This window comes from Rutilus rutilus, assembly GCF_951802725.1.
Source record: "Rutilus rutilus genome assembly, chromosome: 7".
NCBI classification, from domain to species: domain Eukaryota; kingdom Metazoa; phylum Chordata; class Actinopteri; order Cypriniformes; family Leuciscidae; genus Rutilus; species Rutilus rutilus.
This window is the reverse complement of record NC_140221.1, coordinates 31326042-31352645: the sequence shown is the minus strand read 5'-3', so window position 1 is coordinate 31352645 and position 26604 is coordinate 31326042. Positions and strand designations below refer to the sequence as shown.

Below are 26604 nucleotides of genomic sequence, written 5' to 3'. Positions count from 1 at the left end.
GAGAGAAATAATGTATTATCTGTTTATGGTTAGAACCTGGCCAAATCCAACCTTGGAAAAGCTGTGTGTCGGTGTGTGTGTTAGTCTTCTTGGCTACAGGTTAAGGAACCACTGGCATTATTGGAGATTGACTGAGTTGTTGTTCTGGACATGCTGGCGACCAGCAACCCAAATCTGCGACCTGGAAGGTCATGACATGCCTAACTTCAGGGTCAAAGTGTCAGCCGCATAATCGATAGATATATGCTTCAGTCTATCTGTATATGTGTGGAAAATTACTATGTTTATCTATTTATTAGCCAATCAGAAACTGCAACCTGAAGCAAGGACGTAGCTTAGACCTTGGTGTAGGGTATAACTGCTGTGATCTTTGTAACTGTAAGCGGGGCGGCCTACAAACTCCTGTGTGAGTCTTGAAGCTGACTTCTGCTGATGAATCTGCAAAGTAAAACTTTTCTTCAATTTTATTATAATTCTGACTCTGGGTCTTCTTTCAAACATCTGGTGTTTGGGTCCTAAACTGTTACCCCCTAACAATATACAGTGGCTTCTTCTACTTTTCTTAGTGATATTTAGCACCAGTTTATCAGGAAGTCACGATTTTTGTTCTCTTCGACTGGAAATGGTGCTTTATTCTCAAATGTTTGATGTGATGTTCCAATTTTGCGCATAAGTTAAATTCGCAACTTTGAATGGAAACATAGCTACTGTAACTCTCTCGGATGTGGGAAAGACAGTTAAGGTGGACTCATCACAGAACAATACATGTTTTACATTGTCCACAGTCCAAGATTTCCTCTGCTGACACTATTGAAATTTATATTTGGCATTGGCACGAGTGACCAAAGGTTTGACCATGAATATTGACCCTGTGGAGCTCCAAACAAAAAAAGTTTTGGTGTAAACAGGAGAGTCATGGTGCGCATTTAATTCTGCAGGGATTTGGGCAGCTTTGTTTTTTGGATACAATACGGGTTAGTATCCGGCATCTCGGGATGCACAGATGTGTCAATTTTGGCAGATACCAATAACCACTAATTCTTTATATTTGAAAGCCGATAACCGATATATTGGCTGATAAGTCTATATCCACATTTTTATATAATTTTTGAGAGCCAACAAAGCCTTCACCTATCCATGTCTCAAGCACTTCAACATAAATCAAACATATACAGCACTGTAGCCTAGTTTGAACCAGTGTTTTAAAATTAATTTTACACTCATATGGACAACTTTCTTTATCAAAAAAGAAAAGATTGCCTTACAAATAAATAAATAATGCAAACAGGTCATTGGACAACATTACTTAGGTATAAAGAATCAAAATGCATGTGCCATGGATAAATAAATTGGAATCGCATCCACATTGACAATAATGGAGTGATTTTAATTAAACCATGTTGTCGATGAAAATAATACGAGAAAAATAAAAGTGCTAGTTATTATTAATAATGCATCAATGTTTTTGAAAAAGAAACATCTAAAATGAATATTACTGTTTCAAATAACAGCACTGCTGTTTGAGCTTTGTGCGATTAAGCTGAAGAGCTGAATGAACACCGGGAAATTGAAGCACTTTGTTAGCGGGTTAATTAGCTCAACGAAATGCATCCTATATGAGATTAATCAGATATTAATACAACATAAACATAATATTGCAACTTATATCTGCACAAAGTGATGCGAATGCACAAGTGAACTTGAGCTAAGTTACGTGCTAGGTTAGTTATAATTACCATGAGTCTCTATGAATTTGATAGTATAATGTTTTTTTTCTTTTTTTTCTAGCTGTTATTTCTTAAGATTCGTAAGAAACATAATCTCGTCTTTCAAACATTTCATACATAAAATATAAAATCATTTACTTCAAAAGATGTCACTGACATCCACACTTGTTTCTTCAGGGGAGGTGTAACTTGCTGGGTGTAATTTGCATGGGTGTGGTTTGTAGTACTGCGGGACGCAGACAGACCCTTCTCATTTGAGTTGATGCGCTATTGCTAAACATGATCACCGGTAAACTGAAGTGCTTTATTACCGCGTTAATTAACTTAACCAAACACATCCTATATGAGATAAATCATATATATATATACACAAAATAAACATAATGCTACAACTTACAAAAAGGCTGTGAAAGCACTAGCGACTAACGTTCTAAACAAAGAATTCACATTCTTTTACAGTAGTGTTCTCTTTATAATTTTATGTAGCCTATATGACAGATTTGTGCTGCACATGTTGCACTTAACTGTATTTTCTTTTTCGAAGTGATTCCAATCGTATTTAAAAAAAATTCAAAACCATCATGGCGAACATTGCGAAAAAAATTATGAAAAAAATTAAGAAGTCAGACCGAGATGGTTTGGGACAACCATAATGTGTTTTTGTGCAGTCAAGTATATGCATTAAACCAACAAAATTAAATGTTTGTTTATTGCTTATGAATTTCCAAGATTTTCTTTATCGGGGGTTTTCAAACTTTTTAATAGCAAGGATCCTTAAAAAATACCCTTGTGAGATCAGGTTAGGCTTATAATAAAATATAATATAAAAAACTAAAATGATATCAGTTTAAATGCTTCAATTTGTTTTAATATTATATTATTATAATATGAAGTCAAACTGAAGCATTTAAATAGATCTAATAGCAAAATATTTTCTAGAAAAGTGAACATGTGAACATGAACAACTTTTATAGTTATCCAAACATCCCTGAAACCCATAAAACCAAGGGCGAAATTGTCAATCACACATTGGGGGGGACAGCTGTGGGACTTTTTGTGTTGGCGCATGCACACATTTTTTTAATCAAAATAAAATAAAAGTCAGAGTCCGAACACTTAACAGCATACAACAGTAATGCTGTTAAGTGTACTTGGTAGGGGGGTCCGGGGGCATGCTCCCCCGGAAGAAAATTTTGTACATTTTAAAGGTAAGTTCATTAATCTGGTGCACTTTGAGTCACCCGAATCCACTGTTAAAAATAAAAAATCCACCCGCAAACCGCCCGAACCTATGATATTCTCTGATTTAGATATCTGCATCTGATCATCACATTACAATTATTCAAATTCTTAGTGTTAAGCATGATAATATGGTAACATATCACACTGACATAGGCTGATTTAATATGAACATTTATTTAAAATAAAAGTTCTTCTTTTGGCAAAATTATATTTCCTTAATAGCCTAAACAGAGGCTTTACTCCCTTCAAACTTAAAATTGTCCATTTTTCATTACATCACTGTTTGAAAACACTCAGAATAGTTTTTTGTACCTTTATAAAGGGCATTTTCCCCCTAATTTTATTAACTGTATGCTCCATCTTTCATTTCAAATTCTTAAATTTGATAAATATATCTAATTAAAATAATAAGACAATAGGCTGTTACCAATCAAATTAAATAATTTACATTGAAAAATTATAACTGTATTAAATTAGATTATTTTAAATATTTTTATAACCGCAACAGAACCATCACGGTGGGAAAAGTGTATCTGTGACTGTCTGTCCGAGTTTTGTCGAGAGCCGGAGGCGGCACGAAATTTGACGGAGGCGGCCGCCTCATAATTCTCTATGCAGGAAAAACTCTGGCAATACCCATAAATGGAAACATAAATTTACAACTGTACTTCGGTTTCTTTGCGAGGACACCGCCGTCACCTGCCATGTCTATCGGCTCGCTTTCGGGTTAAACTTTCCACGACTGCGCAACTGGGTTATAGGTTGCCACTTGCCAGGTTGAGGTGACAAACGGGTTGAAATTGTATATGGTGTGTGGATTGTGTGAATATAATGCATTTAATACAAGATATGGCAACTGGTCAGACAAACATATTGGTCCGATTATTCATAAAGGAGTTTGGGCCATGCAAATTATGGGAGTTTCCCGGGAGAAATAACAAACCGGGAGGGGTCCGGGAGATAGGGCTAAAAAACGGGAGAAACCCGGTAAAAACGGGAGTGTTGACAGGTATGGCCAAATGTCTGTCAGATTTCGCGCTCCTAACTCTTCTTCTGTTTGGTTTTTCCTAACTCACTGACGGTGCACGAGCTACTAAAGGTATAAGGAAAACATGACATGGATTTCAGGAGAAATAGGTTTTGTTAATGTATAGTGTAAGGCCAGTCGAATGAATTTGGGAAATGGACCGGCCGGGATTTTATATTTTCGGAGCTGGAAAGAAAGACGTATTTGCAATCGCATCGACATTGCCCGCATAATCATACAGTATGATCAAATATTGGGGGGGACAACGTTCTCTTTCTATAAAACCTGTAAAAACGTAAAACATTTTATGTGTTTTGGCCATTCATTTACAAGACAATGGTGTTTTGGGTGGGTGAAAACGGACTCAGTGTAAACAACAAAAACGCAAATCTCTGTAACCGATGACGTCGTGCACATGCGTATTATGTGTTCAATCTATAGTGTTTCATTGCATCTAGTGACCTGGCAGTAGAATACAGCGTTTTTTAGTCGTTACGCGGATCCATGTGAATGGGGATCATTTTGACAATGGTGTCGTCTGTACCCAGAAAAACGTCTCAGTTTTAAGAATATCGTTGTCGTGTAAACATACATAAACCGATCTCGAAATATCCGAATGCATGCGTTTTTTTTCTCTTTACACTGTCATAGAACACATCCGATCTGTGTCACATATAAGCAAAAAATTGGAATTGGGTCACATTTCACTGACAGTGTAAACGAGGCCTTAGAGGGAACATTGATGCCGTGGCTCTCGATACACCACAAAGACTTGCTTTCCTCCTGGTCACATATGCGCCAGTGAGATGCGCAGTTGCGCACCAACAATTTGTCCACTTTTGAACTATGATATGTCTCCCATTATGTTGTGTGTATTGCAATGTTTTATGTGCAGCTGTGCTATTGCTCTGCTAATTCAATCTCCACACTTTGCTCTTACTGATGGACTGTGCAATCAGTGGAGATTGGCCACTAGGCCGCGTATGTTAGTGCTGTCAAATCGATTAATCTTGATTAATCACATCTAAACATAAAGTTTGTGTATATATACTGTATATATGTGTATATATGTTCTATATAATATATTTACACTTAACTTTTATGTTAAATACGATTAATTGCAATTAATCTATTTGACAGCACTAATGTGTGTGTGTGTGTGTGTATATGTATATACATACACACATACACACCCATACATCATCTATATATACCCAAATCATCAGATTACACTGCTCAGGCTGACCATGGTTTAGCGTTACCCATAGATCTACTATGTCATCCAAGCTGCACTAGTCACAGTCTGCGTGTAGCTGTCCTCAGTGTTATGCTTATTGCTATGATTCAGCAAAGCCAGCAGAGCATAGTACAAAACACAGACAGAATGTTCTGTCTGCTCGCTGGATTACTGGAGCTATTTCCAGATAGCACTCTGTAGTTTTCTTTCTGCCACACATACACACACATACAAGGTTTTTAAGGGCGGCCTGCCTCTGGGGACAGCTGTGATCTCTCTGAGTTAGGCTCACTGAGCCATGGCTCCTATACATTCATGTGTGAAAGCAATGATGGCTATATGTCTATAAGCCCAGAAGAGTTCTGGCCAGTTTTTGGAGTCATGAATTCTTAGATCCTAGAATGCTCTAATATTTGGATGCTGGAGTCTGGACTCCTTATGCCTTATACATACAGCAAACATGAAACGTTCAGTCTGATGAAAGACTCTGGGTGTGACTGTGTTTGACTGTGGGACATGATGTACTTTATCTGCTGTCGTATAGTCTGTATGCTATATGTGTATATATAGACTCATTTACAGTATGTAAATGTGTAAATGTGGGTCAGGAAAAAAAGAGGAGATTATGTACAGACAGATCTGCTGTTGGTGTCAGAGCTGTGGGATATATTAGATTGAGGGATTTCTAGGACAGACATCAGAGAACATTCAGATTGCCCTAAACCATATACACACAGTTCAGGATGTCCTCATTTATTTGCCATATACGACACACTTCCATTGCTATATGTGTAATGCTCCTGACAATAATGCTGGTACAGTTTAGAAATACACAGTATTAGATAAATGTTGGACTAACTCTACATTATGACTGCATTTTAGAATAATAGTACAGTCATCAAAACTGAAATAACATATAGTGAGGAAGGCTGGAAATTATGTAGTGACCAAAAGATCAAAAACAGATCAAAGCTATCTCATGATTTTGTTGCCTCAAAGTAGTTACTTTTTTAAATTTAACTTTTGACTGGTGCTCACTGTTGTAGTGTAGAGTAACACAATTTGTGCACTATTTTTCTCTTTTAGGCAAAACTGGTCTTATAATTTGGATCAGAGAGGGAGTGATAGGAAGGTGATAATGCTATTTGAAGACAAAGATGACCATGGTTATGAAATCTCTGTCATATGAAGGCATATACAGTATAGGTTCTCTTTGATTAGTTGTGTTGACACAGTAAGTTTGGTTTTGATCACTTCGTTTCGAAAACTTGATAAGGGAAATTCTTTGATAAGGGGATTGAAAAAAACAACAGGATTTGAGAACTTTACCTTTGCATACCATACGTATATTAAGATATAACATTTTCTATTGGCAAGTTGTCTTTTGTTGCACCTTTTTTCATTGTGAACATATGCATGGTTATCATGCTTATCAGTCGCAGATTCGAATCTTAGATTCAGATCATCAGATATAAATGACTTTTGGGAATCAGAATGTGTTCAGAACATGAATATGTATGATATATATATATATATATATATATATACAGTATATTGTACTATATTTACTGATGTATTATATAGTCGTTGTAATAAATATCTTTCTGGAGTAAACCAATTAACTATCTAAGTGTCCGATAAATGTAGTTACTGTCTCCCAATAGAAAGAACCAATTCTGAACTGCCTGAAAGGAGTTGTCAGTAATTCCACTCTTACCGAACCTACGTAGGTTTATTACATAGTCCTCATTAGCTGACTGTGAACAACATCTACTTAGACCCACCCTCAAACACTGTAGTTGTAGCTGAGGCCTGAAATAGTTTGGTTCGCATTGTCGACAGGTTGAGAAGACTCGGTTTTCAGTGCTACGAAAGTTTACTTCCAAAGGATGTGATTGACATGGTAAAACCGGCACCATTGTTACTGTTCGTATCACTGTGTACAAGTGCCGTGGAAGCCTCCGGAGCTGAAATTCAGATATGGTAATGGCTGTTTAATTTCCGTGACGCGCTGTAAGTGGTAGACCAACCACACCAGACTGAGCCATCTGACCAATCAGAGCAGAGTAGGCTATCGGAAAGGAGGGGTTTAGAGAGACTGAATCCTTTATCAAACCGTTTCAGACACTGAGAAATTAGGTGAACCTGCAATGTATATTATGAGGAATTTAAAGTGTTTTTTGACCTTGAATCCATATTGAAGGTAGCCTGGTAATCCCAAACTCTGCTACTTCGCTTTGCTTCGTAGACAGAGTCTGGCATGGCACAATTGAAAAGCGTTTTCTTTCTCGCGGGGAGGCGCTTGTCTGAAGTTTAAAATCATTGGTTCCCGTAAGCCAATCACATAACGTTTGGTTATGGCGTGTGTTATGCGCATTCTCAGCCGCATCTAACTTCCACTGTAAACACATGTAGTATGATGCGAAAACAAAACCATCGAGCGAAATACCGGAGTGAACATGGCTGTGAACGACTTTTGCAGATTATGTGAAGTAAATCTACGCATCCACGGTACAATCAGTGTCTACGTCACAGCTCTCAGCCCGCCCTCTGTTCGTTGATTGGCCGGCTGTTTTCAGGCCGGAGGAAAACGGAAAGCTATTACGCTGTCTCAGACTGAGTACAGAAGCGAAATGAAATTGAGCGGAAGTAAGAAGTCTGACGTAGTCAGTCTATATTGAAGGAGTCCTCCAAAACAAAGTTAGGAACCTTTAAAATAGCATAATAGGGGCACTTTAATGGTAAGTTTTATGCTATTTTCATACTGTTTTATGTCTGTCAAGTGCATCTTAAAAGAAAACTAACACATAATAGACAAATAAATATATGCAGCAGCTTCATGCCCCATGCACGTTAATTGAAAGCTGTACTGTACCACTTAACTAACATGTATAGAACTACTAAGTTTTTAAAAAGTGTTTTATTTTTTCTTCTTCCCCCATGTCTTTTCTTGCCAATGGCACCAAGTAAGCCGCCACGACTTCCATTGGTCCTTTCTCAAAAACACACAGACACACTGTATGCTTACATAACTTCACACGCTGTGGGGATGCAAACTCAATACAGTGCAAACTGTAAATTTTATTCTTCCTCTCTCTCTCTCTCTCTCTCTCTCACACACACACACACACACACACACACACACACACACACACACACACACACACACACACACACACACACACACACACACACACACACACACACACACTGCATTTGCAGTGGACTTTGGCCTGTACCAGATGGCTTCTGCTCTGCTACAGGACTGAGTCTCTGAAAGGGGAGGGTAGGAGAGCTGAGCAGAGGAGGGTTGGGGGGTGGAAGAGTATGCAGAAAAGTGGCAGTGGTCTTTTCACTGAGCGTTTGTGTCTGGAGCGTTCACTAGCTTCTACCACTCGCTCTCTCTCTCTCTCTCTCGCTCTTTTTGCTCAGGGAAGAGGTTGAAACTGGATTTAACTGACTGAGGAAAGAAAGTAAAGTGAAATAGAGGAGCAGAGCAGAACGTGTGTTGTACATGTTTTTCAGATATCTCTGCATGAAAATAAAGAACGGTCCCCACACGGAACGGACGGCTGAAGTTGTGGAGTAGTGGGTAAGTATATTTCTGGAGTCTGGCTGAGTGTCGTGTGTGTGTGAGTGAGTGAGTGTGTTTGTGAGGTTAGGTTTTGATACCATGAGCATGTTTTTCTCAGTACAGTTTTTCACTTCATGGCAATGGGAGGGTCTAAAGTTAGCACACAGGTTTTCTTCATCTAAACACGTGGCTTTAAATGTCTTAAACGTGATTTAAATGTAACAGTATTTCACTTTGGGAGGCTTATGATCAGTTTAGAAGGGTAAAAAGACTATATTTTTGCAGACAAGATTTGCACGATTTGCACGTACATACTTGATAAAAGTACTGTTGACATTATGTCTACTCTGTGAAATCTGTAAAAGTAAGAAATATTGTGATCCGTGTGCATGTGCTGTATATGAGTTATGCTATATACTTGACTGAATGTCATATGAATTTGTATGCATGCGTGCATGCGTGTGTGTGTCATATACTCATCTGGAGTGTTTGCGTGTGTCATGGATGTGTATTAATCAGATTGTATTATTAACGGAGGGGTTGCTCACTGCTGCAGTGTATGATGGACTCAGCTGCCGTCTTTTTCCTCGTCTGTCTCGTCTGTGTCTCCTTTGTTCAGACGTCCAGACATCTACTGCATCCAGAAATAGAGACTCACTCTCTCTTTCTCTCCCTAGTGTTTTGAGGGGGCACACACAGAGACATAGTTTCAGACGGCATCAAAGCAGTTCCTCACAGCTGTCTGCATATGCCGTCGACTGATTGATAAGCCAAGCGACGCAAGAAAAAGCTCTGATTCTTTCTTATCGCTCCCTGATCCATACAATCGCTCCTCAGTTACTTGCTTAAGGGCTTTGAATTGTTTATGCTTATGCTGCATTAGCAATGTGTGCGTGTGCACACAGCCTGCAAAAGTTGTCAGGTGACTTTTCTGGTTCAGGGGTGGTTGGGTGGTAATCTGCATGAGAGTTTGAAAATATACAGCATGTCCAAAAGGATATCCTGAGGGGAAACCGCCTAAAATAGCCATCCTTTTTTAACTTAATTTCAAACTCTTATCGCAAGTTGTGTGCTTATGGAGAACGAAAGAATCTGTGGCAGAGAAACTGATAAAAGACAGAAAGAAAACAGAGTGAACAAGCAGAAAGGGAGGTAGAGATACAGACTGAGAATGAGGGAGAGAAAAGGGCTTACTAGGAAGAGAGACACATGCAGTCTTTGCATGCCGTGCATTCTTAGTGGCTGACCCCTATGGAAAATAACAACAGGCACATGTGAAGGTCATTCAGTCATCATGCTCCCTTCTGACCACTTGCACACACACACACACACATACACACCATTGGTCATATAGTGGACTTTCAACACTTGCTTCGCTCACAAACCTTACTGTCAGCACTTGATAGAACCTCCTAATTCAAGTCTTCATTGCGTTATTCGGTTACACTGAGATAGAATGAGAAAAGTGGGACAAAATCAAACAGAAGAGGGACCTGTGATTAAAAAGTGTTTCTTGTTGTGTCTGATTCGGTCTGATCTCATCCCTTTCCTCCTCTTTTTAATCTGATTAGTTCTCAGGTTTTTGCTGAGCTGGCTCATACCGAGGAGCGAGAGGTCACGATGACTCCCATTGTGTTTGTGAAAGGAGACGATGAGGTCATGAGGGACTTTGGTCCTTCACAGGTTAAAGTTCAGCTTACGGGCAGGCTCTGTTCTTGGTTGGATGCTGTTTTGAGTGGCTAAACTGAATAAGATGACGACTGGGAGAACCCATTACTTAAATATGTAAATGTACTTATACAATATTTATTTCTTGCCGTTTGTTAGAACGTGAATAAACTAAATGTTCTCCGTTTTTCTCTATGAATGGACGATGATGCCAATTTTTTATTTGTTATTAGCGTCCGTGGGATTTTTGTGAATACTCCACTCCCCTCCTTACCTTTGCTCTACTTCTGTCTTCCTGCACTGTTATGCAGTGTCTGAAGATTTCACACTCTGCCTTGTAAAAAATAAATTATTTAAACCACAGTGATCATATATAATTAATGAGAAACCATCTGCATATATATGATCTATATGAACTATTGCTATTTAAAAAGAACCATGTGATCTTCTGCTGAGATGTATGAACTCAGTTATGTCAGTTTCACAATATTGAGAAAACTGAATTCTGATCATTTCATGGCATTTAGTTGAATTATAATTAATTTAACATTTCAGACTCCGTGAGGTGAATTGGAAGCACTGCTGGGTTCACCACAAGATTTCAAAATAGTTGTTGATAGTGTAACTTGACCTCAGCCAATGGCGTCGCTCAGAGCTGCTTTAATCCCTCCCACATGTAAACAATGGCATGTTGCCCAGAGCAACTGCCAAAACCGCCATGCCTCATATGAACTGACCGAAAGTGCCTTTTCCCACCCCTCTCTTTGCTGTATTCTATTACTCTTTTTCTGCTTTCTTTCTGTTGTTAGTTCACAGGAAGAGAAAGAAAAGAGTTGCACCTGTAGTCAGTGTGCTTTTGTTTGGGCACATGTATTCCCAGTTGTATTTGCTTTGATTAAACAACTACAAAATTTGTATTATTATTATTATTATTAGCTCAATTGATTGATGTTATCCCATTTTTAATCCTTTTTTTTTTTTTATAGCAGACCAGGGTCTTTCTTAGAATGTTTATTAGTATTAAAGTAAAATTAGCCTATATTATTATCTAGCAAAAAAAAAAAGAAGTATAATTGCTTACAGTATCATAATTACTTTTATCTCATGTGGGCTCATCTTATTTGTTGGTATACAAAGTAGCACTTCACTACTTGTCATTGCCTTTATGAACAAAACAAAACAAAACAAGCATCATATTGCTCAATCCAGTTAGCAAGTGCTTTGTTTTTTGCTTGCTAAATTCAAAAGAGAAGAATGAGCCGACTGAAGGTCGACTATCAGCAAGTGTGAAGTTGACTGTCCTGTGCATTAAATTCAGTTCTCAGCTTATAAATGCAAAGGAGCGTATCATGAGACTGTTTGAGCTAGATGAAGTCTGACAGTCTGTATTTAAATGGAGTGTGTGGCAGCTAGAAGGGCAGCAATGCTGAAAATACATTGAGGACTATATCTGGTTTTCGATTAGCCATTATGACAGATCCCAGATGTTTTTAGTTTCTATAGTCAGAAACTTAGAGCAAACAGCTCAAAAGTTTGGAGTTGGAATGTTTTTTAAGATGTTTTTGAAAGAAATCTCTTATTTGATCAAGATCAAATGTAATTGTCAAAGCTAAATCATTCATTTCAGCATTTAAGCATCATTTCAGCATCATTACTCCAGTCTTTAGTGTCACATGATCCCTCAGAAATCATTCTAATATGCCGATTTGGAGCTCAAGAAACATTTATTTTTATTGTTAATGATGTGCTTTTTCAGGATTCTTTGAATTGAAGTTTAAAAGAACAGCAATTTTTTTTTCAAAAGAAACATGTTTTAGCATTATAAATGTCTTTGCTTTTCTGATCAATTCATCCAAAGTGTTTTCTTTAGGAAAAAAATAGATTTTTTTTACTGACCCCAAACTTTTGAACGGTAGTGTGTCTTACATTAGTACTGTTAATCTAATATAGTATACTTAACAAAAGTAAAATGAGTCGACACAACATACCACAATAACAAAATGTAAAATATATTGCTTGAGGAACTCTCCGGAGATCTCTCTCCACACTCAGTTTCATTTGACGCACTAAACAGAAGTAGACTTTGTGACCACCTCATTATAATTGGCTAAACACAAACATTAATGACGCAAGTAGCTGACAGATGTAAGAGCTGTAAGATCAGGAGGAGAATTTGGAAGAAAACAGGACAGATAAACATAAAGCGAAACTTTGAATCTGAGACGGTTAGTCGTGCTGTAGATGAAGAAAGAGAGAGTGAGACAGATGCCTTGGGCTAAGTCTGACCCAGCTGTGTAAAAATACCATCTATACACTCTCAAACACTCTCGTCAACTGAAGATTCTGTTTATCTCCCTGTGCCTCCAACCAAAACAGGGACACAACTCCCCATCCAGAAATAGATCAGACATAGTGTGCTGCAAATTACACTATAGAGTCCTGACAGGGTTCGTATAGGTTTGGTTGTTGTTGTTGTTGGTGTTTTTCTATTTGAATATATGGGTATTGAGAGGAAGGCTGCTTACTACAACTAGATTTTTTTCTCTTACTACAACTATTGTAGAGTTTATGGTTGTGAATGGTGCTACAGAGATTAGATTAGAGCATCTACTGTACATGCATCCCAGAATAGTCCAAAGAATGACAGGAAGTGGGTTGCCACAGTTGCAGGGGCCAGGCAGGGTCAACTGCTGTATGTGCGACTGGATGAGACTGGAGTAATAGAATTTGAGCAGCTTATACTGGTACACGCACGTAGCTTCTTGGGGACATTTGACAAATGGTGTGACACAGTTCTTCAGTACACCTTTATTCACAGAGCTCAGGCATATTTATATTTAAATCTATAGTTGTGCATTATAAGCTTTAGTGATGCAAATTCTCACATATGAAAATATGTTCTGACAGTCATGCAAATGAGTATTTTGTATTATAAAACGTTTCCCTTTGGTTGTCGATGTGTCTCTGTTTTTTGTTTTTTTCTGTTTTTCAATATCCAATGACAGCAATTCAGAGAAACATCAAGAGATTGTTCTTTCATAGCTCAGGAAAACGTTCTGTAATTAGATAAATTGGTACCATGTGCGTTATTGGAAAATATTACATTTATTAATTTTATATATCATTTTTTGTATGCTCATTTCGCCTATTTTTACATTACAGTTAGCTGCGCTGTCATCTTACAATCAAAGTTCTTTAATCTTTAAAACCACAATTTTTTACACTGTGCATTATAGTGTTGTGACGCCTAGATGAACTTGTGGCATTAAAAATGAAAATATATATTTTTTTATTCAGACAAATAGAATATTGTCCTTAACAAGAAAATTATTATTTGATCGTATTGACCAAAGTTTTAATGTGTGCTTATGTTTTATTAGTCCTAATGAAATTGGAATAAAGTTTTTTTGGCTTTTAGTATGACATTTATTTAGGTTATCTGTATGGTAGTGTGCTCCAAAACAATGACAAAATTCTCATTTAGAAGATATAAGCTTTCAAAACTTACAGTCTCTCACTTCCGCCAAAATGGATCAATGATTTTGATGACATCACTCTGCACTCTACTCTCAAATTTTCTATCCAATCAAATTCTCTCTAGAATTCGAAGCGTCCCGCCCCTTACACGATAAATAGACGCTGAAGGCACTTCAGGGGGCCTTTAAAGCCTCAGTTATTTCTTAGATGTTTCTACTAAAAGATTTTTCCTTAGGAGAAGATAATTGAAATAACTGACTTTTAATATTTTGCTAAATCTTTGCTGTGTGTGAACATTATCTGAAATGTATGAGGATAGAAACAGCAAACTTAAGCAAACAAAATTGCTCTCAATTTAATCTCAATGCTGTCTGGTAGAACAATTTTTCTTATATACTATTCTATATAGATATTAAAGTGATCTAATTTCTTTTTTTCTTTCCTTTTTTTTAAATGAGAAACACACAGACAGCAGCGAATCAATTTGGAAATAGCACACTCCCGGTTTTCTTCTAGCTTCCTGCTGCACTGGGAGGTGCCAAAGAACACGTTCCAGTCGTTCTTCTGTGTAGTAAATCCAACCACGGAGAAAAATCACACTACAGCGTTAATTCATGGATTAATTTCGGTAAATTTAACATCAGAGCACAGCACGTGTTTCAGAAACATCTGTTTATGGCATTCTTGTGCAAGTCTTTTTGTGTTTTTTGGGGGTATTTTGTTTTATTGGGACTGAAACAGTCACCATGTCTTTGTTTACTCTATCCAGCAGAAAGTCGTTAGACTTTCAGAATTTCTTAGCAAAATATGAGAGTGCCTCTTTGTGTACATTACATATGACAGAATGAGACTGTGTATGAAAGTTATCCAAAGCAGTTGAAGAAAGCTAAGTGACCGCTGTGTTTATTATACTGTCATATGTAGAAGTCCAGAGAAGTCATGTAGCTGTACGCGCACAAAACACACACTGTACTCAGCCGTTAGTCGACATGAAGTGCTGTTCACAACACATTAAATCTATAATGTACGTCATTATAGAAGTAACGGGAATTCATGTAGATGCTAACAGTGTGTATTTCTGAGGGAAACATAATGTTAATTGAGAAAAAAAATGTTTCTGTTTTTTGACAGTATCCAATAGCCTGCAAGGCCTTAGTGACGTGGAGAAAGGGAAAGTTGTTTTAGAAGGAAATTATTATTTTTTTATTAAATATTACTTAAGCCCTATTCGCACTGGATTTTTATTATCTAGGGACCTTGTGTGATTGAGAAATTCACACACCCCCCCACACACCCCCCCCCCCCCCCCCCCACACACACTTCTGAATTTCATGTGGCGCATTCGCACAGGATAAGCGAAGCCTGTGATTTTACTCGAATTTACTGACTTATCTCCCGGATATGATGTCAGTAGGCTTATTGCTTGGAAATGTCTTGTCTTTATAGGTCTAGCTGTATGATATATCATAAACAGAATGATGTTCTTTACCGCATGCTGTTATATATGTCATCCATCTCCATCTAATCGTTCTTTTTGTTTTTGCTCTTCTGATGGTTTTCAGCTTTCTCTTTCTGCAAATTGTATAGTTGTATACGTGGTGTATATATGGTGTATAGCGATATGACCCAGCACCCAAAATACAATCAAAACACTCCAACGCAGCCTCCATTCTTCGTGAAAGATGTATAAAAAAGCGCACAGGAAACAAAAACCTTGAAAAAAATATATACGACCCCTCCAAATCACAGAGATGGCGATTCGCACGGGACTAATATTATCACGGGACCTCGGTGTTCTGCGAAATATTGCAGGTCATTTGCGGGGGAATTTTTTACTTTACAAATTACAGACATGGTTGATTCGCGCGGGATTAAGATCACAGACAACTTCTGCAATTATTACAAATGACTAGAGGTCACCAGGTAATGCTAATCCAGTGTGAATAGGGTTAAAGACTATTCGTTTTTCTTCTTTCAATAATAACATTCTCTGATAAATCATTCATAATAAAATTAGGAGCAGGCATTAAAAATACATTTTGATTGACTTTAGATGCTATTCTGGCCATATTTAGACCTCTCTGGTTGAAGAGACATTTGGAATAGCTGGTTTCTCAAAAGGCTTACTATTTTCAGGTAGAAAATATGACAAAATGTGAGACTGGAAACCCAACTCCCCTTATGACATCAATGTCAGTGGTAACTGAGAAGCCAGAATGCCAGTAACTATGAAAGAGCCGTGGGTTCTCTTAAACAGGTAAATGACTGAGGTGTCCATTCTTAAGCCAGAAAGAAAAAGAACCGGTCTGGAATGTAGTTTGTCAGGCAACATGTATGTCGATACAGTTTCAGGACATCTGGCCACAGTCCAAACAAGGATTCATTGAGCAACTCTTTGAGAGATATTTTTCTTCATTCCTTTTTTTTTTTTTCCACTATTCACTAAACATCTAGAGCCACAGAATGTCTCTTTATTTGACCAAAAGATAGTTTAGACTAAGAAGTGTCTAGGACGGTTTCCTTTTTAGAACTGTTTTCATGTGTTTGTTCAAAAATTCAAACCTAGTCCATTTTCAGCATGATCATTGTATGTTTGTAGAATGGACACATGACTTCATCCTAATGGATAGAAATTATGTTTTTACTAGCGCAATAATCAGCAAGGGGTCCATGTTTTCCCTGCATTTGTCTGCCGCTCAGGAAAGGAAGGAGCCAAACATATGCGCGTATGTGTGTGTGTGCTGGCATTGTCACATGGAGAAGGCATGTGTGTTTCCTCCCAGAGGCCTCCGCTGAGTGTATGTGTACACATGTATATGAATGAACTTGTTGCACTGCAGCAGTTTCCAGGGTCAGAGGGTGCAGCGTTTTCAGAGCAGCACTGTATGTTTACAGTGCTCACGCACATACATTCAAAGACATACATTAACCTACTCACCTATCCAGAGAGGCCTCTTAGGGTGGAAACCCAGTTCGTTCTCTCTAAAAACACACAGCTGTTTTGTACAATTTGATTCTTTGTGTTGTCCAGTTAAAGAAATATTCTAAGTTAATCTAAATCCAGCATTTGTTGCATAATGTTGATTATTACCACAAAAAAATGATGTAAACCTTTTTTTTTAAATTACACATTTGCATTTAGACACTTACAATTGAAGTAAATGGGGTCAATTTTCAAGTTTTTTCAAGTAAAACAATCAATCAAGTTTTAAAAGAAAAAAAAAGAAGAAAAAAAGTGCTGCTTAATTTTATAAAAGCAATTCTTTAGCTAAAACTTGTGCTTTGTAGAGTGTTTGTTGTGGTGTTTACAGGCCTGTTTATGTTTTTTTCCCTTTTTTTCCCTTTTTTTTTTTTGATTTTCAAACTGAAATCATGTTAACAAGCTTTGTTTACATCTTGCGATTATGCTATTGAAACAGTATTTAATGTGGAAATACATTTTTGTGGTAATCAACATTATGCCACAAGTTATGTCAATCGAGCTTAATTTGTACGGAATGCAGAATGTTCCTTTAAACCTACCTGTAGCGAGGACTTTCTAACCTATCTAGTAAAGCTAAAAATAGAAGGATCAATAAAATTCTCAAGTACTGTATGTAAATCTGTCAAATGATTTTCAACCTCTTTGAACTGATTTGAAACTAATTGAACTATGTATACTTTTCTGAGTAAATACTTAACTTTTATAAAAGATAAATTATATGAAAGTCTGAGGCCAAAGAGAAAAAGAAAGCTACAGGGAAAATTGGAGACATGAGAGATAGACATTTAGACGGTAGTGAAATACAGAAACAGTCAGACTGTCAAAGGCTCTATTGTCTTTACTTTGCTCTGGGCTCAAGACATCCGCATAGTTGTACCTCTCCATGGGGCCTTTGCACAGCTGTGTGTGTGTGTGTGTGTGTGTGTGCATGCACGGGCGTCCTCTTACGCAGTATGGGTTACAGTGTAACTGTCAGTGTTTTCTCTAGGAAGAGTGTTTGTCTTACAGGCCGCTGGAGAGGCCCTTTTGTTTAACTTGGTGAAGAGGATCATCCTCAAAGCAAAGACCTTCAACAATACTGTACGCTTACGCTGTAGTTTAGTCAGTGTACGTGCTTGTAGAGTATGCGTGTGTGTGTGTGTGTTTGAATGTGTCTCTGCAAGTTTGTTTAGTGCCTACGCTCCAAGGAAACAGCAAGCGGTGGCCTTGCTCAGTTATTACATTTATTATCTGTGTTTACATCCAAGTTGTGAAATTAATTTAGGTGAGGAAAAGAAATGTCACATAACACGTTTCCAAAGGGAAAAAGTGACATTTCAAACCCCATGCTCGAGAGAACAAAATCATCACTTCTGTGGAAATTGGCTACTTCCTCTCAGATGTTGGCAAACATTTTATGGACTGGCTTTGGCTCCAACATTTCTAAATGACCAGAGAAACATCTTTTCTTTTCGTTCTCAGAGCAAATTATTCAGTTACACAAACTTGTTGAGGCAAAGACACGTGACTTTTGTGATGCTTATCTAGGAATTTATTCGGTAAATGTGTTGTCATCGTGGTCAATATGCATGTGTTCTTACTGAAAAATACTTTAACCACTTGAAGCAAGCATATTTTATGTAAGTAAAAGTATGTATGTATTTTGGTATTTCCAAACACAATTTTTTTTTTTTATGTAGTGTCCCTAAATTCACAAATACATATGAAAACCAGATTGACATATTTTTTTCCCCAGCGTTTGAAAATTTGCTTATGCTAAATGTGGATCCCATGAAGAGTTTTTCATTGTTTGTTTTTTCCCCAAAAGACAAAAACAATTGAATGAACAATATTGTATGAACTTGTATTTTATTTGCATCTTGGTATTTCTAAACAGTATATTTATGTAATGTGTAGTCCCCACATTTACAAAAATATATGGAAACATATAAACATATGGATGTTTTTTTTCTCGTAGTTTCACATTCTTACAATTTATGCTAAATGTGGATCCCATGAAGAGTTTTTCATTGTTAGTTGTTTCTTCGTAAAATCTGTCCTATACCTGCTTGTTTTGCTGTAAAGGATCACACATCATTATCCACATGCTTGTTTAGTTTCTCACTGTAATAATCACTCTCAGCTCACAGTGTCAAGGGCTACATGATCAATAACGCTGAACCTGAAGACCTCAGATCCGTGGTCATAGTTCAGAATTCTGTGTAAGGGGAGTCTGTGAAACAATAGTGCCCTCTTCTGGGAAGAGAGAAGAGAAAAGGCCAGAATAAGGCCAGCATAAGGCCAGCAACAGATCAGAGACACTGCTCTAAGGGGAATAGAAAGCTTTGCAGCAGATGTGCTCTTATAATAGTCCCTATTGGAAGCGAAACACCAAACCAAAATAGTGAAATTCAAACAGGTTAAATCCATCTTCAGAAAAGTAACATGAAATTGAGGCAATTGCTTGTAGGCAAGTTTTGATTGCCTCTTTTTAATGTCATTGAACTTTTGACTGTTTTAGGAAACAAAAAAACTAAATGTAGCTCATGAATTAGTCACAGTAGCTGAATGATAGACTAAGACACAGACATTCACAATTTGCACAGCGTCTCACAGTCAAACACACACACACACTTTACTCATGTGCATTGGTAGAAATGGAGCTGTCTGGTGCCATGGCAACCAATGCGGATATCCACCCCAATTCCCACCCCCTTCTTCATCAGAAAGAGAGAGAGAGCGATACAACGTTAATTAAAATGGAAGCAGGGAATAACCGGAGATCGAGGGGGAAAAAAGAGTAAAGCATAGCTTCTACAAGATAAAAGGTTACACTTTGCCTGCAATGCAAATAAAAAGGAAATGAGACGAATCCTGTATGCGAGAAGTTGAATGAAGTACGTGAAATGAAGTCCAACATAATTAAACGGGTTTTGCACAAATTTGACACAGTGCCAAATAATGAAAAACTGCAATTTACCTACGTTATATATGTTTTCTTCCTTTTATATTCTTTCATTTTAATAATCACTTTTGCTTTGGCAATAAACACGTGTAAATATTTGTCATGCAGTGAAGCACAAGGAAAAACTGAAGCATTAAGACGCACACACACAGACAGGAAAAGCACCAACATGAGCTAAACAGGGCGCCAGGCCGGGGCATTTGAGGACAACGTGGGAGGGAGGAAAGCAGGGGGGAGGGACTAAGGTAGATTTAGAACAGGAGAGAAGAATAATTCCAGGGTACACAGAGAAATAAATGAAGGGATCGAGATAAAGGGGTAGAGTAAAGATCATGATGTGCCTACGTCATTGAATGTCTGTTTCTGAGACACTCCTGAGACATACAGTTTAAAACATTTCTTTAAAGGTTTGACTGTAATTCTTTTACTAAACTGAGTTTTTCTTTGTATGTCCCTTACAGATGAACCTGCAAATTCAACATGGAATTGAATATTTCCCACATATGAGGTAAGAGCAATGTGAAATGTCCCTTGATACGCATGGTTGCAGTACTGTAGTGAACCTGCAGGTGGCAGACTGTCACACCAGCGTCCTGTTGGAGCTGTCCGTTCAACCGTCTTCGAAACATTACCCAGCAGAACAGTGTTATAAAAAGGGAGTGGTTGGTGATACCGCCCCTCTATAGTCACAATTCATGAGTCAACCAGATATGATCATCATAATTTGGTTAGAAGGACAGCGGTTGTGCATGTGTGAGTCCCCTGTGTGCTCCTATAGTTGGAAAGGTATTCCACATACATACTACAATCTCTCTTTTATGTGTACTGTCCAGCTCTTACAGACTCTGTGGACAGCACAAACGTGTATTCAATCGCTGTACATAATTAGCTAAATATTATGGAAGCCTTTTTCCATCTGAGAGTAAAAAATAAAAATGTAATTGTGGGAAAGTTACATTGTGAGATAGCTACATAACACAAAATGTCACAAAATGCATTGTGACAATATATCTTGTAACTGTGACTTTCTTTCTCTCTAAATTTTTATTATCCCACAAAGTTGCAATTGCAAGATGTAAAGTCGAATGACGTCATATAGTGAATCACATTGCGATAAAGGTGCATTAATGAGAAACACAAGATACAGCATGTCTTATTGGGAGATATTAAGTCAATCGAGAAATATAATGTTGCAATAATGAGAAAGTCACAGTTGCGACACTGATTCAAAAAAATCACAATTTGGAGAAATAAAGATACATTTTGAAATGCAAAATTGGAATTATGAGAAACAAAGTTGCTTAACTGTGAAACAAAGTCACAATTCTGAAAAAATCAAGTTGCATTTGCAAAATGTACAGTCACATTTTGAAAAATAAAGTTGCAATTACTAGACAGTCAAAACTGTGAGATAAAAAGTCACAATTTGGAAGAAATAAAGTATTATAATGAGAATAAAGTTGCAATTTACTCTGAGACAGAAACAGGCATCCATTAAATACTGAGGTCTTAGAAAACCTGAAAAAGTATTTTCTTTCTGAATCAACAGTAATCGTATCAGGATTCGGCACATCTGTGCATCAAGCAACAAAGTGAAAACATGACTCATCAGTCTCCTGGCACCCTCTTAGCCATGGGATAGCTGCCCATGGATGTGCCCAATCAAATAAACCTTAATCTCTAAAGGCCTCCAGGCCAAACAGGCCGATCCGGCTCCATCCAGTCCTATACAGGCAGGCCACAAGTCTGCCTGGGCCTCGCTTGCAAAGTCATGCCCACTGCGCCCTCCCTGCAGCGGGTACGGGACTGAGGGGAAATGTCCCCCTCCCTCCCTTCTTTCTCTCACCCAGGCCTGTTCGAGGCAATAGCCAATAGTATAACCAACTCGGACAAAGTTAAAGTGGTTCGAGACAAGCTTTCATCCAATCAGAGCACACTGCAGTAGAGCAAGCAGGTGGGTGGGGGGTGGAAGGAGAGAGACAAGGGGAAAGACAAAGGAAACGGAAGATGGAGGGATTGACTTGGCACAAGGGAGAAGAATAGAAATCGAGATAGATGGAGGAGAAAAGAACATGTTGTTTGTCGGGGAGGAAGCAACGAGTATCGACTGTTGCTGCACTTATTGATCGTTCTCAAATGCTGTTTGTCCAGCACAGTCACCGAGACATTTATCTTCACGTGTGCACACACCCAGACGTTGTGCGGATTTTGTAACATTTGTGCAATTGTTGTAACAACCGTAACTGCCTGTGTTCTTTGAATAGTAACACCCACATTGTGAATTCTGGACCTCAGGGCAGGAGACAGACACACTCCATGCGTCTTCCTGCCAAGATTCGCCAAGTTCACTCACCAGTGAGAAATTGGTTAGTGTAGCAGACTGACTCCTCCGCCTCATATCGCTCATCCTTTTCCTGCCATCAATAGACGGATGACCCAGGCGGACCAGAGTTGATGGAGGAATGGGCAGAGAGCAGAGCTCCCACACACACTGAGAGTCTATCTATCCTTCTGTCTGTTTCAATAGATGAAGGGAAGAGAGGTGATTGAATGAGTTCAGCTGCATTGCTTTGCATTCTGCTTCAGAACTGCAGAATCCTTCTCTCTGTTTATCTCTCCATCTTTTCATCTTCTGTCTTCCTTCCATTTCCTGACCGCTTTTTGTCTTCTCAAGAGTCCTCTCAGATACCACACACACAACACATACAGGAACACAGACGAAAAATACACAAACATCCAGTGGGGCAACATTATCTAAAGAGGAAGGTCATATAAATTGGTGTTTTACAGATAAACTTGATTCAAAATTACAGAGAAAATTACCCTCTCAGGAAAACAAAGTGGAAAAATTGCAAAAGTATCTTTTTGAGCGTGACAAGCTGTTGCACCCCTAAAGGTAATTTGTTTGTGAGTGTTCCTATTATTTTTAACTTACTCTTAACTAACTAACTCTAAGGCCCTCTGAGAAACGCAGTCTTGCCCAAATAGGAATTTATATATAGTCATGGTTCAAGGTACTGTTTATTGTGTTCCATGGGAGAAATTGAATGAGAGAACTGCTGCAACATTAACCAACAAAACATACATAATACAGACATTAACAAACCATCACACTTACAAAAACTTCCTAAAAAAACAACATTTTAATGCATAAATTACTTACATCACATCACCCTTAGCTGCATGTACACCAACATACAAGCAGTTGATAGTACCTACAATTATCTCAACACTCTCCCTATATCCTGCTGAAATTACTTGATTGACAAAGGAACAAATTAGTATTTATATCAATTGTACCTACATAATGGGACCCTGTATCTCCTACCAGAGTTCATCAGCATGTACTAAGAATACAACACATGCAAAGAATCCAATAAAATCTAATTGGCTTGCTGAACGGACTGCTAAAAATATATCGTGCTAAGTGTGGGTATTCCCACAATCTTCCCTGACACTTTTGTTATTTGAACTTTCATAATGCAATATACTGTGCGTATATAGTTCAAATGTTTGTGGTCGGAAAAATGTTTGTGTATATACATTTTTTGTTCCACGATTGACATTGATACACATTTCTCATTGCACTGCCTGGTGCACTTCATGCAATACATATGCAGGCTTTATCCTCTCTATGTTAGAGGAGATCTCCAGATGGACATGTGATGAAAAACGATTAATATTTGTCCATCATAAACAGCTTCTTTGTGGCAAATGCTTTCTTAGAATCACAGGCTCCAATTTGATTGGATGGTTTTATGCAATTTCCGGGAGTCAGGATGCACTGATTTTTATCAGGCTTGTCAGAAATCAAAGTTGTTGTGTTTACAAGGTAATGGACTCTGATAATGAGAACTTTGGCAAATTCAGTCTTTTTCAATTAAAGTTTATGGTTTATGACATCTTACATTTTTCAAAGATATTCAGAGATTGATTTGTCTACTACTTGATATCAGAATCGGAAAGCTTTTATTGCCAAATATTTTTACTAGGGGTGTAATGGTACATATATTCGTCCTGAACCGTCACGGTTCGGTGCATGCAGTCAGATGATGAATACAGTCAGTCACAGGCGATCCACACTCCAATCCAGAAGGGGGCGTACGTGGTTATGCAACACTGTTTGCTAACCGCCACAACAGGAAAAAGAGCAGAAGAAGAGAATCTACACAGTACCAGAGCCCGTCTACGGAGAGCCTGTCCACTCCCTATTAAGCCCTATTGTACCGAATTGTGGTTGTAGTACCACCAGAGTTCCACTGGGGGGCGCTCGCCATGAGTGCAAAATGAATGGGAGTCAATGGGGCTAGACGGCTAAATTTGTCTCTTTCACCCGATTGCCGTTGAGAAATCTCAGATTTGATTGTAGGTTTTGCAAGTTCAACATGGGTTTTAGGTCGAAAGTTGAATGAACGAGTACTTATGTCGTTTTGATTTCTTACAGGTTGAGTTGTTGTTGCCCATAACACGCTAGCATTCTGCTAATGACGTCAGCATTCTGACGTCATTGACATTTTGAAAGACTTTTTTAAAGCAAATAAGTGACTCTAAAAAATCTAACACCCAGCAATGTGTCATTTCTTTGCATCTCCTTTCGAATACAACATTCAAATTACTAGACAAAAAATTATATCCTGAGAAAAGTGGATTTTGAGGGGTATACCGCCATTGACCTCCATTCATTCTGCACTCGTCCTGTGAGCGCCCTCATATGGAATCAGAGTGGAACTGCAACCAGTTCAGAAGCCGGAAGTGTAGTGAGAGTGAAACTTCTCGCCATATTAGACATTCTCTGACAGTACACACCAACCTAAAACAAGAGTTCAAATGGCACGCAAGAGCTTGCTAGTAGCCAAACTTGACGGAAAGGAAATCGGGACAGCAGAAAGCAGCATTCTGTTTGTTTTCTTTATTTTACAAAAGCTCAATGTTTTGTTTTTATTGTGAGTGTACACAAATAGACCCTTTAGACCTAGTTTCGAATGATGTCTTACATTTATCTGTATGACCATAAATAACATTTATTTAATATTTTAAGTTGGTTTCACTGTTATACTGAGACAAAATCATTTGGTATTGTGCCGATTTGTGTCGTGGAAGTCTCACTGAAGTGTCATGGCGTGTCCTGGAAATGGGAAGCACAGGTGCAGCTTCACTCGCTGTCTCCTCGTGGAAAGGTGAAGTAGGCTCAGATAATACCACTTTTTCTCCTCGCTCATCTTTTTTCGTGATTTCGGGACTTACGAAGAATTTGTCTTTGTGAGAGAAGCTTCCACAGCACAGACAGTATGACAGTGACAAGACACAGATAAAAAAATATGTATGTTATATACAAATGTACAGACCCTTTCCAAAAAATTAGAATATCATGGAAAAGTTTATTTATTTCCATAATTCCATTCAAAACATTAAACTTCCATAGATTATAGATTCAGGGCCCACAACTTAAACGATTTCAAGTATTTAGTTGTTTATTTGAACATAATTTGGGCTTCCAGCTTATAAAACCCACGAAAACAGGATTTCAAAAAATTTGAATATTACATGAAATCACACAGTAATTACACAGTGATACCATGGTCATTGAACCAGGTTTTGGTTATTTTGGCAGTGTGGGAAGGTGCAAATCCTGCTGGAAAATTAAGGAAGCATGAAGTGCTCTGAAAATGTCCTGGTAGAAGGCTGCGTTGACTCTGGATTTAATAAAGCACAGTGGACCAAAGTCCTCTTTTCTGATAAGAGCAAATTTTGCATCTCATTTGGAAACCAAGGTCCCAGAGTCTGGAGGAAGAATGGAGAGGCACACAATCCAAGATGCTTGAAGTCCAGTGTGAAGTTTCCACTGTCTGTCTTGGTTTGGGGAGCCATGTCATCGGCTGGTGTTGGTCCACTGTGCCGTCCACTCAACGCAACCGTCTACCAGGACATTTTCAGAGCACTTCATGCTTTCTTCAGCAGACAAGCTTTATGGAGATGCTGACTTCATTTTCCAGCAGGATTTGCACCTGCCCACACTGCCAAAATAACCAAAACCTGGTTCAATGACCATGGTGTCACTGTGTAATTACTGTGTGATTTCATGTAATATTCAAAAAAAAAAAAATCCTGTTTTCATGGGTTTTATAAGCTGGAAGCCCAAATTATGTTCAAATAAACAACTAAATACTTGAAATCGTTTAGGTTGTGGGCCCTGAATCTATAATCTATGGAAGTTTAACGTTTTGAATGGAATTATGGAAATAAATAAACTTTTCCATGATATTCAAATTTTTTGGAAAGGATCTGTAAGGGAATGTAAATAAGAGGTATGGTGTGCTAAATAAATATTATAAATAGTGTTTTGTATTGCACGTTTATTGCCCAGTGGGGGCATTTAACTGTTCATAAGGTAGATGGCCTGAGGAAAGAAACTTTTCTTGTGCCTGGATGTTCTGGTGCTAAGTGCTCTGTAGCACCAACCAGACAGCAACAGTTCAAAGAGGAATTGGCCTGGATGTGAGGGGTCCAGTGTGATTTTTGCCAGCCCTTTTACTCATTCTGGATGAGTACAGTGCTTGGAGAGTGGGGAGGGGTGTACCAATGATTCTCTCAGCAATCCGGACCATCCGCTGTAGTCTTCTGTGGTCTGATTTGGTAGCTGAGCTGAACCAGACCTTTATAGAGGTGTAGAGGACAGACTCAATGACTGCAGAGTAGAACTGCATCAGCAGCTCCTGTAGCAGGCT

The 26604-nt window shown here is 38.2% G+C and overlaps 1 protein-coding gene across 1 annotated transcript in view; it reads left to right on the top strand.

Moving 5' to 3' along the window:
* Positions 1–8534: 8534 nt before the first annotated feature.
* LOC311293757 (uncharacterized protein) overlaps positions 8535–26604 on the top strand; it is a gene marked incomplete at its 3' end in the record, with an annotated part of 50060 nt that continues 31990 nt past the window's right edge. Inside the window, exons 1-2 of the mRNA XM_084414248.1 lie at positions 8535–8825; positions 20341–20387. The remainder of the gene's footprint in view (positions 8826–20340; positions 20388–26604) is intronic.